The following is a 10,924-nucleotide window of genomic DNA, read 5'->3' on the forward strand; positions in this document are numbered from 1 at the left end:
ACACACACACACACACACACACACACACACACACACACACACACACACACACACACACACACACACACACACACACACACACACACACACACACACACACACACACACACCCACCCACCCACCCATATATATATATATATATATATATATATATATATATATATATATATATATATATATATATATAAGCACAGTAAGCACAATAAGCACAATAAGCACAAACATTGCAATAACTCTATATACCGTAACTGTTAACATTTTTATCATAAATCATAATCACGCTAATGTGCATCATGGAATGTACTAGCAGAGCAATTGCCGTTTATAACTCCATGATCATTGAAACATGATTTTCACGCAAGAGTAACTGTCGTTGTAATTTCTCTTCATCTAGTTTTGCTTAAATGTTTGTTTCGCTTTCAATGTATTTTCGTTATTTGAAAAACTAACCAAAATTACTTATTATTATTTTTTTAGTTTTGATAAATAAGATACTGACTGAACCGACATCATACACCCCAAGCGAAAACCCCCACAAACAAACCGAAGTTGCATTAAATAACTCATAAACTCCTGCCACACAAGGGCTGCATCCTGCTGCGTCCATAAAAAATGCAGAACGTCGAGGTGCACGCACTAGAGTCTTCTATAGCGATGCAAAAACGCAGCGACATTATACCGCTGTTTACTGGGGTCGAGGGCAACAGTTGATCTGTCGGAGCGGCTCGCAAACTGTTTTCCAAGGCCGAAGGCTGCGGGCAACAGTTTGCAAGTCGGTCCTACAGATCAACTGTTGCCCGAGACGCAGTCAACAACTGTTTTGTTATACCCCTTCTAATCAATAACACGTTTTCGCGGAATCTGACGTCACCGGTCAACAGTCTTATTTAACAGTCGATTTTAACAGTTCCAATCCAACAGTCAAAATGCTGGACTTTTTTCGTATAGAGATATATAGTCACTGTTTTACAGGGGTATAGCAATCTCATTTGTCGCGATGGGGTCGAATGCAACGCCATTGAGGACACTTACTTTAAGTATGCACAAAGAACGCGCCATGGCTCAGCGTTCTAATGAACATTAGAAGTGGGATACCGTGATAAGTAAGGTCTATTGCTCTGTTGTTGCTCTCAAGAAACGCAAATTATTGCAGTGTCGACGCAGTGATAAGTGCTCTGTCACAGAAACCTCTCGGAATTTTAGACTATTCAAAATATGAATGTATACACATCAAATATTTTTATAACATTCCCGAAACCTTGCTCTGATATTCTGATTTAAACATTACCGTGCAGGTACAGTCATAGGTGTCCGAAACCAGCATTGCCGAGTACATTTTCGGATATAAGCTGAGCTGATAGACTTTTATGCTTTTGGGATGTCACTACGTCACAAGAATGCCTTGTGCACGCAGATTGCACAATGAACACAGCGAATACGAGGTGAAAACTCTTAACTTCGCCACTGGCACTCAGCGAGAACGCAGTCAATCGAAAAATAGAACTTAATGAGAACGCAGTTACACGTCATGGAAGCTCTGTAGAAACGCGTCGGTCACCGCCAGAACGCTGTGGCATCTTTTTATTGTAAAATTTTCATGAAAAATTGCACATGTACTATGAAAAAAATTCCTGCAATCAAAAATATTTATGGCCGTAATACGCTAAAGAGACACGATTTGTTGTAACAGGCCTTAATAATAATAAATTGAAATAAAGATGATAATTTATAAGATTTATACATGTAATGTAATTGAATATAGTATTTTAATGTATTTTTGTTATATAAGTGTCTTGATGATGTTTGCATTAATTAACGAAAAGGTCAAATATGACCAGAAAGTCAACTGTCAAAATAATTCGGGAGAGTCTGCGCAATATGCTGGGTGTGAAGGCCAGCACAGATGTTCATTTTGACTCTATAAAAATTTATTTTAGTAGAGGAGCTCATGAAATACAACACGTGTAGCTAATATCCAAAAAAGTAAACTTCAAGTTTTTATTTTTATTTTTAGGAATACCGCCAAATGGACGGATCTAAGTACTTTTGCTAGAGTTGGAATTATTGTGGGAACATTTGTCGGAATCGGCTTAATTCTATGTTTATGTATAACAGCTTGTATTTATTTCTCCCCACAAAAACGATATAAAAGACTAAAAGATTAAATTCAGCCAATTTCAATTTTATTTATCTTCGTCGTTTATTAGAGCATGGGAAGACCGAGATCGATTTTCGGCTCCTATTTTCTCTAAAAATAAAATTTTGTTGATTCACAATACATGTATTTCTCTTATTATGAAGGGTATCTTTTTATATTAATACAATTGCTCCAAAAACCGTGTGTTGTGCGACTATCTAGTGCGTTTTGTGCTACATGTAGTGTGTCTAGATTTGTTTGTCACTGAAAGCAAGCTGTAATTTCTGCCTTGTTTAGATTGTCCAGTAGTTGGTGCGCTGGTTGAACACTGCAATACATTGGTTTTGTTCATGATCAATTCTATGAGAAATATTTCAAAATATGGTCCGGTAAAGTCCTTATAAATAAAGTCATTTCCATATTAAAAAGATATTGCATGCAACGAACTTGGATTTTTTGTCGTATTGGTTAAACATATTGTTTTTATAACAAATTTCATTAAATAATTATTTGAAAGAACTAAATTAAAAAAACCCAAACTTTTCGAAAATATTTGAAAGCGTCAGTTTATTGACAGTGGTATACATTGAAATAAAAACGTTTTTCATTTTAACGACCGTATCATTACGCTCTGATTGAATAAGATAACTGTGATAAATAAACTTTGTATCGTAGTTGAACTGATGCTTTGTTACCTCTGTTCATATCAATTTACTATTCGTAAAGATAAGTTATAAATCTTCCTACATGTATTTACTTATCAACATTTGATGTAATAGTAACACTCCAATACGATTTATAGACGACTAGGAGCTTTGTTAATGCCAACACTCCGGGCCAGCCGTTAAGCTGTATGACATATAACCTGAAGCTTACACGATAATCAAATGAATATATCAAAGTTTTCAGTAAACTGTTATTCAGCTGCTTCAATCAAATCAGTAATATACACATTTGGTGGCTGTCCTTCGTCACTATGATATGTATAACGATGTGCTAACTCATATATATTGTCATCATCTGTAAAACCTGGCTGTCTTGATGTATTAGGTTCCCGACCAGATTCATTGTTCACTTTTAGTACCAACGTGCTGTAGCAGGTATCCTCGTAACTACATTCACCATACAGAGGCCCTGCCGGCTCTTCATGTACACTTGGATTTTCCCGAATCCTTGATGGATCTCCTAATTCGTAAACCATATTGTGATGAACGCAGCAGTCTGTAAAAGTTTGAAAATATATTTTTTCGGAACTTTTACCTAAATATAATTTTTGTTTGTGGTCGATCGATCAATGGTTGCATTCATATATTGTGTCTGAATGCAAGAGAAGAAAACAACCTTGTTTTTTCCTCGTCAGGTGCAACCTGCAGAATGAGAAAGAAAATTAAACATGAGGCATATATACTAGTATCATGTACATTGATGTTTTTAATACACAGTAAACACAAGAAGAATATACTTCTTCATAAAAATATAATACCGGTATAACAGTCCTATTCCGAATACACTACACACAACAGTGACACCTGCTGCTCCGATCAGAAATGAAATCTTGGAATTTGTGTCTTCTTTTGGTGTACCTTTCATGCGCGGATCTAGATGGGGGGTCGAGGGGGTCCCAAGAAGAGAAGAGGTTGGCTTCTCCCAACCCACCCTATCCCTCAGATAATTTTGCACAATTAGGTCTCATATATTTTTCTTTCCTTCCCTCAAAAATTAAGAAACTACTAACTCCGCGCATGCAGTAACCTAAAATATGATGCACAACCGTTTTTGTTTACGTCTATAATTACAACAGAGGAAATGCGGGAGATTCGTTGTAACCATACTTACCCTTTTTATAAAGATAAAACAGAAACACCATGTTTAAATAATGATTTGCATAATGTACTGATGAAATCTATCTCAAAATAAATTCGGATTAAATATTAGACAATACAATGACACCGCGCCTATTTCAGAAGAGTTACCGCTTATAGAGTTATCTCCCCTTTTGGGATCATTTGTGCGTTTGAAATGTGTATTGATTTGAGAGACCAGACTGACTGTTAAATTTAATGCAAAAAGAAAAGGGCAAGGCGGCTATAGATATTATCGAACTTGGTATGATTTTCTTCCTTTTTTCGTGTGCTTATTGAAAACTGATGCTCATTTGTTGAGAAATGAAGTTTTAATTTGTAATTTTAATCGAAATATACAAGAACGCGCTATTTTTGCAACAAGTAGCCAGTTTTCCTAGGAATTTGCATAATAAACGAATTTTACAACTATATGAGCATTGATTTCTATGATGTATATATAATTTTGAATACGTAGGCGTATTACTTACTCCAAACTTTGTTTGTCTTGCCCTTGTCTTTTTTGTCTCAAATTAGCATTGACGTTTCTTGTATAAAAGATGCCCACGTGACACTGAAAAGTCACGTGACAGTCAAATTAAGACATGGTCAAGTTAAAGTGACCCATATCTTTGCAAAATCAGTCAAAAAATAGTTTTAAAAAAATATATCATGCAGAAAAAAATAAAGTTAAAACAAACGACCTCCTTTTACTACTGTTTGAGAGCAAATTGTTGCCTTAACTGTCCTGCGATTTTTATGCGTGTCACAAAGCTTGCGAAAATAGAAAAAACGTGTAGAATGTTTTAATTTGCATCAGTCATAATTGCTTTTTCAAAACTTTGTTAAAAAAGATAAAGGATAAATAGAACATCGCGAAAAATACCGGATATACGATAAAATCATTTTCTAACAATATATATAAACATACAAACTAAGTAAAAGAAAATGTAGTAAATTTTAGCTAATACATAAATGAAAAATGAAATTAATAAATTAAAAACAATTAAACACAAGAACCAGTTTCCTATCTCTACTTTGTTTCAGTGACAATATAAAACCAGTTTTCATCAGAAAAAGAAACATTGACAGTTATTTCTGGAAAATACACATTAATTCAGGTAATAAATATTTCGATAACGACTGAAAAGGAAGGTAGCAGTAGATAAGACCTGTATAGAATAGATAGAAATATCAAAACGTTGCTTAAATATGTTTTTTAGAACATCATAAATTAATCGTAATATCTAGAAATTTGGTCTGCGCTAAAAATTTGGAAGTTAAAGTAACAGTATTCTAAAACTAGCGAGTTTTGAAAATTGTTCATTTCCTTCTGGAAAATCTTCCAGCACAAAATATAGTCCCTTATTTAACTCTGTAAAAATGTAATATTTGTAAAACAATTTTATTCAATATAGTTTATTTGGCATTGTAAAATATAAACATACTACTAGAATTAATATGTGATGCAGAATTTTCAGACAAGAGGTGACCAAAAATGGCTATACCCAAAACCTATGGAGCGATTCTCTTAAAATTGACAGAAAATATCACTGTTTTTAAATTTCTGTTAACTATATTTTTGTGGGGAAAGCTGTTTTAAGAAGCCTTAATTGAAGCAAAATTAAATTATTGTCGTCCTGTACACGAATTAAACTGCTATATATTCTGTGTAAGAGGAATCTTTCTTCTGTAAAAAAATCTGTAACATGCAGACTTATCATACTAGCAGGTTTTGCAGCAAAATTAAATTCCTAAAAATACAGCTCATATTGCTTTAAAGTAAATCCACCCTCCTGTGACGTCATACATTTTACATAAACCATGAATTCAGTAAAATTCTTGCAAGTAGATTTGTAATTTCTATGTTATCATAGGTGCACATCAAAAACTGAAATCAATGTTTACTTGGAGATATTTAATAAGCGTTTTTCATCCTTATATTCGACATAATTCAATAATGACAAAGGGAAATAACTCTTTTCTACTTTTCTCTAAGTGATATATCGAAATGCTATAATTTTTCTAATGTAAACAATTTTTTCTTTTTTTTTAAATTAATTTTAGTTTTCTGGCATAGTAAGCAATAAAATTTAAATAGACAAACAAGTATCCATCCACTAATATTTTAATTTTTAAACAAAAAAAGTGTGATTTTCAGATGATAAGTTCAGCCTTTGGTTTTTATTACCTTACATCTTAAATAGTATGGATACATATATATTTTATTTATTTATTGATGAAATTCAAGTCCAATAAGTTAAAAAAAAGTTAAGTTTTTAACTTTGAACCCATGATTTTATAGGTACGGAGTTACCTTAAGTCACCTTTGAATCGTAGCTTAACTGATGCAATGTTCCATCTGTCCAATTTGCTATTAGTAAAGATAAGTTATAAATCTTCCTATTTACTTATCAACATTTGATGTCAGAGTAACAATCCAATACGATTCATGGTAGACTCGGAGCTTTGTTAATACGAACACACCTGTAAAGCTGTAAATCATATTGCATGAAGCTTACACGATAATCAAGTGAATTTAGTTTTCAGTTAATCAGCTGCTTAAGTCATACCAGTAATATGCACGTTTGGTGGCTGTCCCTCGTCACTATGATACGTATAACGATGTGCTAACTCATATATATTGTCATCATCTGTAAAAACTGGCTGTAGCGATGTATTAGGTTCCCAACTAGATTCACTGTTCACTTTTAGTACCAACGTACTGTAGCAGGTACATGTATCCTCGTAACTACATTCTCCCTACAGAGGCTCTGCTGGCTCTTCGTGTACACATGGGTTTTCCCGAATCCTTGATGTATCTCCTAAATCGTACACCATATTGTGATGAACGCGGCATTCTGTGAAAATTTAAAAATACATGTTAAAAACTTTTATCTAATTATTACTTTGTGGTTCAAAGTGTTTAACATTACATTCTAATTAATTGAATTATGAATAAATGTGTCATGAGCAAGAGAGGAGATAGAATTAATATCATGATTTACAACCTGCTTTATTTCTCCCAAAGTGCACCCTACAATAGACGAAATATACTTGATCCTCAGACTGATACCGATATTATGCACGTTAATATTCCATAAGTCAAATACAGCAAGAACAAAATAAAAGAAAAACCTAATTACCGATATAACAGTCCTATTCCGAATACAATACATACACCAGTGACACTTGCTGCTCCGATAAGAAATGCTATTCTAGAATTTGATTCCAGGGAATTAGCATTAGCATTTCCATTAGCAGACTGTAAATACGTTGTAGTATCTGTAAATATATTTGGAGAATTATCATTTGAATTTATGATAAAACGGAATTTTGAATTCTTTTTTCACACCTACCGTATATTCATCATTGTTAGACTGGTCCAAATAATTGTTCAGAAAACTTCTGCTCTGATTTTCATAAAAAACAGCGCCATACGAATTTTTAACGTAACATAAAATAAAAGTAATCCAGTTTTCGGTTTATCTATTGCTATTTAAAATCCAACAGACGAACTAGGAAAAAAGTTATAGTCGATGTTAGTAAGTATAAAAATTAGATATTTATAACGACAACCACAATATCCAATTTTGTATCTCAAATTTTGTGGGTGACAATAAAACAAATGTTTTTTTTCTTCAAATTTTATTTTGACAGTGATTAATAGGGAATCAAAAGTAATCAATGGGATATAGTATGCTTACTGTACATCAGACCTGTGGTAGTGGATAACACATCTGTTGTAGTAGGACACTCCTTAGTATAAGGCGAATACGTCACATTCTCTAACAAAATACTATTACCATTAGTTGTCATGTTTGAAATATCCAAGTCCAGTCGTTGCAAGCATCCACACACAGAATGACAAATCTGCATTTCATTACAGCTGCATTCTGTCAAGCATTTTCTTCCATAATAATTCCTCGGACACTTGTCAGTACAGTTCCATCCCATAAAGCCGGGACTGCATTCTGAAAGCATTTAAATATTTTAGCAAGTGCAATGACTCTATGAAATAATAAATGAATTGTTTTGGATATGATAAACGTTGTTATCTCAAATATCACCGTACTAATTAAGATATGTAATTGATATGTATTGTTTAGAGTTAGTATTTTACAGCAAAATGTTCGTACGATGATTCCTTCTGTTATTATGTTTTAATTAAAATTTGTAAATTATTACGCTGTTATTTTAGACAATATCCATAGTTAAAGAGATAGTCTCTGAAATATACCTTTTTAAAATAATACATCCCCAATTGGGAACCAGCATTTACACTTCACAATATAAATTAAGCATTAGCAATTTTATGACAAAATAAATAGCTCTAACGGTATCAATTTATCTAATTTAAACATAATTAATTGAGAAATCAAATGGATTGGGTAACAGGCAAAGCCTATGTAAACCCTCTCCAAAATAAAAAGTCAAGTAGTTGCGTTATAAAATAATCTTTAAAATAAAGTATTACCAGTTTACAGAGGAATTTATTATTGGTATATTTTGTATGCAAGACAAAGGATAGTTGGATTTTAAAAAAATATTCTAGACTTTTATCATTTTATGTAATACACGTACCTACCTACACACTTATTATTCTTTTCTTCATAGCCCCTACAGCATACCAGTTCTCCACTTTTGATAAAGAAATAAATTAAAATAAAAAAAAACAACAACACTTTCAGAATCAATGTAAATGCTAAAATTAAAAAGAAGCTTGATCTTTCCAACTAGAATATTTAGAAATATTTCTCCATCTACACTTCTGCAGATTAAGGACTGGCATTGTAATAGAATTTACGCCTACCAAAAGTACAGTATCTTAGTTTATCATTTTAAGCATTGTTCTATTGTATGTAAAACGTATTATTAACGTCAAATGTTGTATTGATGTTAATAATATGTTAATACGTAATACGCAACACATACAACGTGAAATGTTGTATTGTTTAGATTAAGTTGAAAGTAGTGATGTTATTATGATAATATTGACAATCATGGTCGTCATGATCATCATCTTCTTTTTCTCCTCCTCCTCATCTGTTTAAGTTAAAATAAGCAAATATTTGATCATGAACTAGCACAGTTTTGAAATTTTTGGAAAGTAAAAGGAATCTTTTTTTAGAGAACCCCCCTCCCAATAAAAAGTAGCATAAACATCTGTAAAATATGTAAGTACTCAAATCGAAATTTAAATATGAGAAGCCATTTTCACAAAATCGTGAACGTTATTTTTATTTTATTTATGAATTGTTATGTCGAATGTTCAGTAAAACGGGGTCGTTATCTTACAGAATGCTACATTATATTAGTTAAGCATTTAAAACATTGTTCTATTGCATGACTAACATGAATTATTTGCTATTTGACAATAATAATTGTTATACAGTTCAAACAGAATGTAATTCAATTTAGGAGAGCAATTGAGTTATCATGGTAATCATGATATTCATGGTCATCATCTGTATAAGTTAAAATTGGCAAACAAAAGATCATAAACTAGTTTAGTTTTAAAATTTGGGGAAAGGAGAGTCATTTTAATTGACAGAGCCCCCTAAAAGTAGACTAAAACATCTTTAAATAAATTTGTTAATATAAAACTCGAAATAAAAATACGAGGAACCATCTTCAAACGGTCGTTAATATTACTTGTACAAATCTTGGATCAATCTATAAAAGAGTTTTGATTTCAACCCCAAACAAATGTTTCTTATAAGTAATGAGTGAACAGGAGTCATTATTTTAATAAATATTCTGTACGTGTATAAAGATAGATAAATATTGGCATTAGAACTTTAGATTTTGATACTTCTGCAGATTAAAAAGTTTTAATCTATCATATAAAGTTTCCATGCAAGGAGAGTTTTTCCCTACAATATAGTATTAAAAGAAATAATGTGTTGAGCTAGGATTGTAAAAGCATTTACACATACAAAAGAATATTCGGAGTGCTACAGTATCTTAGTTTAGCCTTTTAAAATATGTTCTATTGTATGATCGACTAACATGAAATATTTACTATCTCCCATTAATTGTTGTACTGTTTAAACAGAATGCAATTAGATCTAAGAATAGAAATTGCGTTATCATGATAATATCAAAAATCTTGATAATATTCATCATCATGATCATCTGCATAACTTAAAATCAGCAAACAATTGATCACGAACTTGTACAGTTTTGAATTTTTTAAAAAGGAAAGTCATCTTAATTGACAGAACCTAGAATTCTCAAATTAATATTTTAGAAATAAAAACTGTACCTGTCTTTTACCTTCTTTCGACAGATATTTCTTCCTTTTAGAGTGGGAATGGTGAAACGGCAACATACATTAACAGAACCTAAAATTCTCACAATTAATATTTTAGAAATTAACACTTTACCTGTCCGTTGTCGCATTCTTTGGACAGACATTTCTTCCTTTTAGAGTGGAAGTAGGTGAGACGGCAACATACATTAATAAACAAAAAATTACAACATCCATGCCGATGAAAATACCACACAAACAATACCAAAATTATGTTGACAGTATTATAACGTTTTATATGCATTTTACATATACATTAACTTCCTAATTCCAATTAATAACCCTTTTGACAGTTTTGAATATTGAAACAGGAAATGTTATTCCATATTCTAATATTCATGAAACATACATATCAAAGTGTTTACAATATTCCAATTGATCTTTCAAGTCGAGATTACAGGTTGTTTAGAAACTGTCAATTGTTCCATATGTGCTCTCCATGTAGTGTAAGTTCTGATCTATCACGAATTATACTCGCTAAGTCAACGTCAAAAATATATATAAACATCAATGAGCAATGTCTTCATAGTTTACAAAAATTAATCACATTTAATGAGTTGTAAGCTAAATAATACCAAAAAAAACCCAACATATTTTGAAATACTAGCATTTATTTTCTTCAATAGAAAATAG

This window comes from Magallana gigas, chromosome 3 (assembly GCF_963853765.1).
Source record: "Magallana gigas chromosome 3, xbMagGiga1.1, whole genome shotgun sequence".
In the NCBI taxonomy this organism is placed as follows: domain Eukaryota; kingdom Metazoa; phylum Mollusca; class Bivalvia; order Ostreida; family Ostreidae; genus Magallana; species Magallana gigas.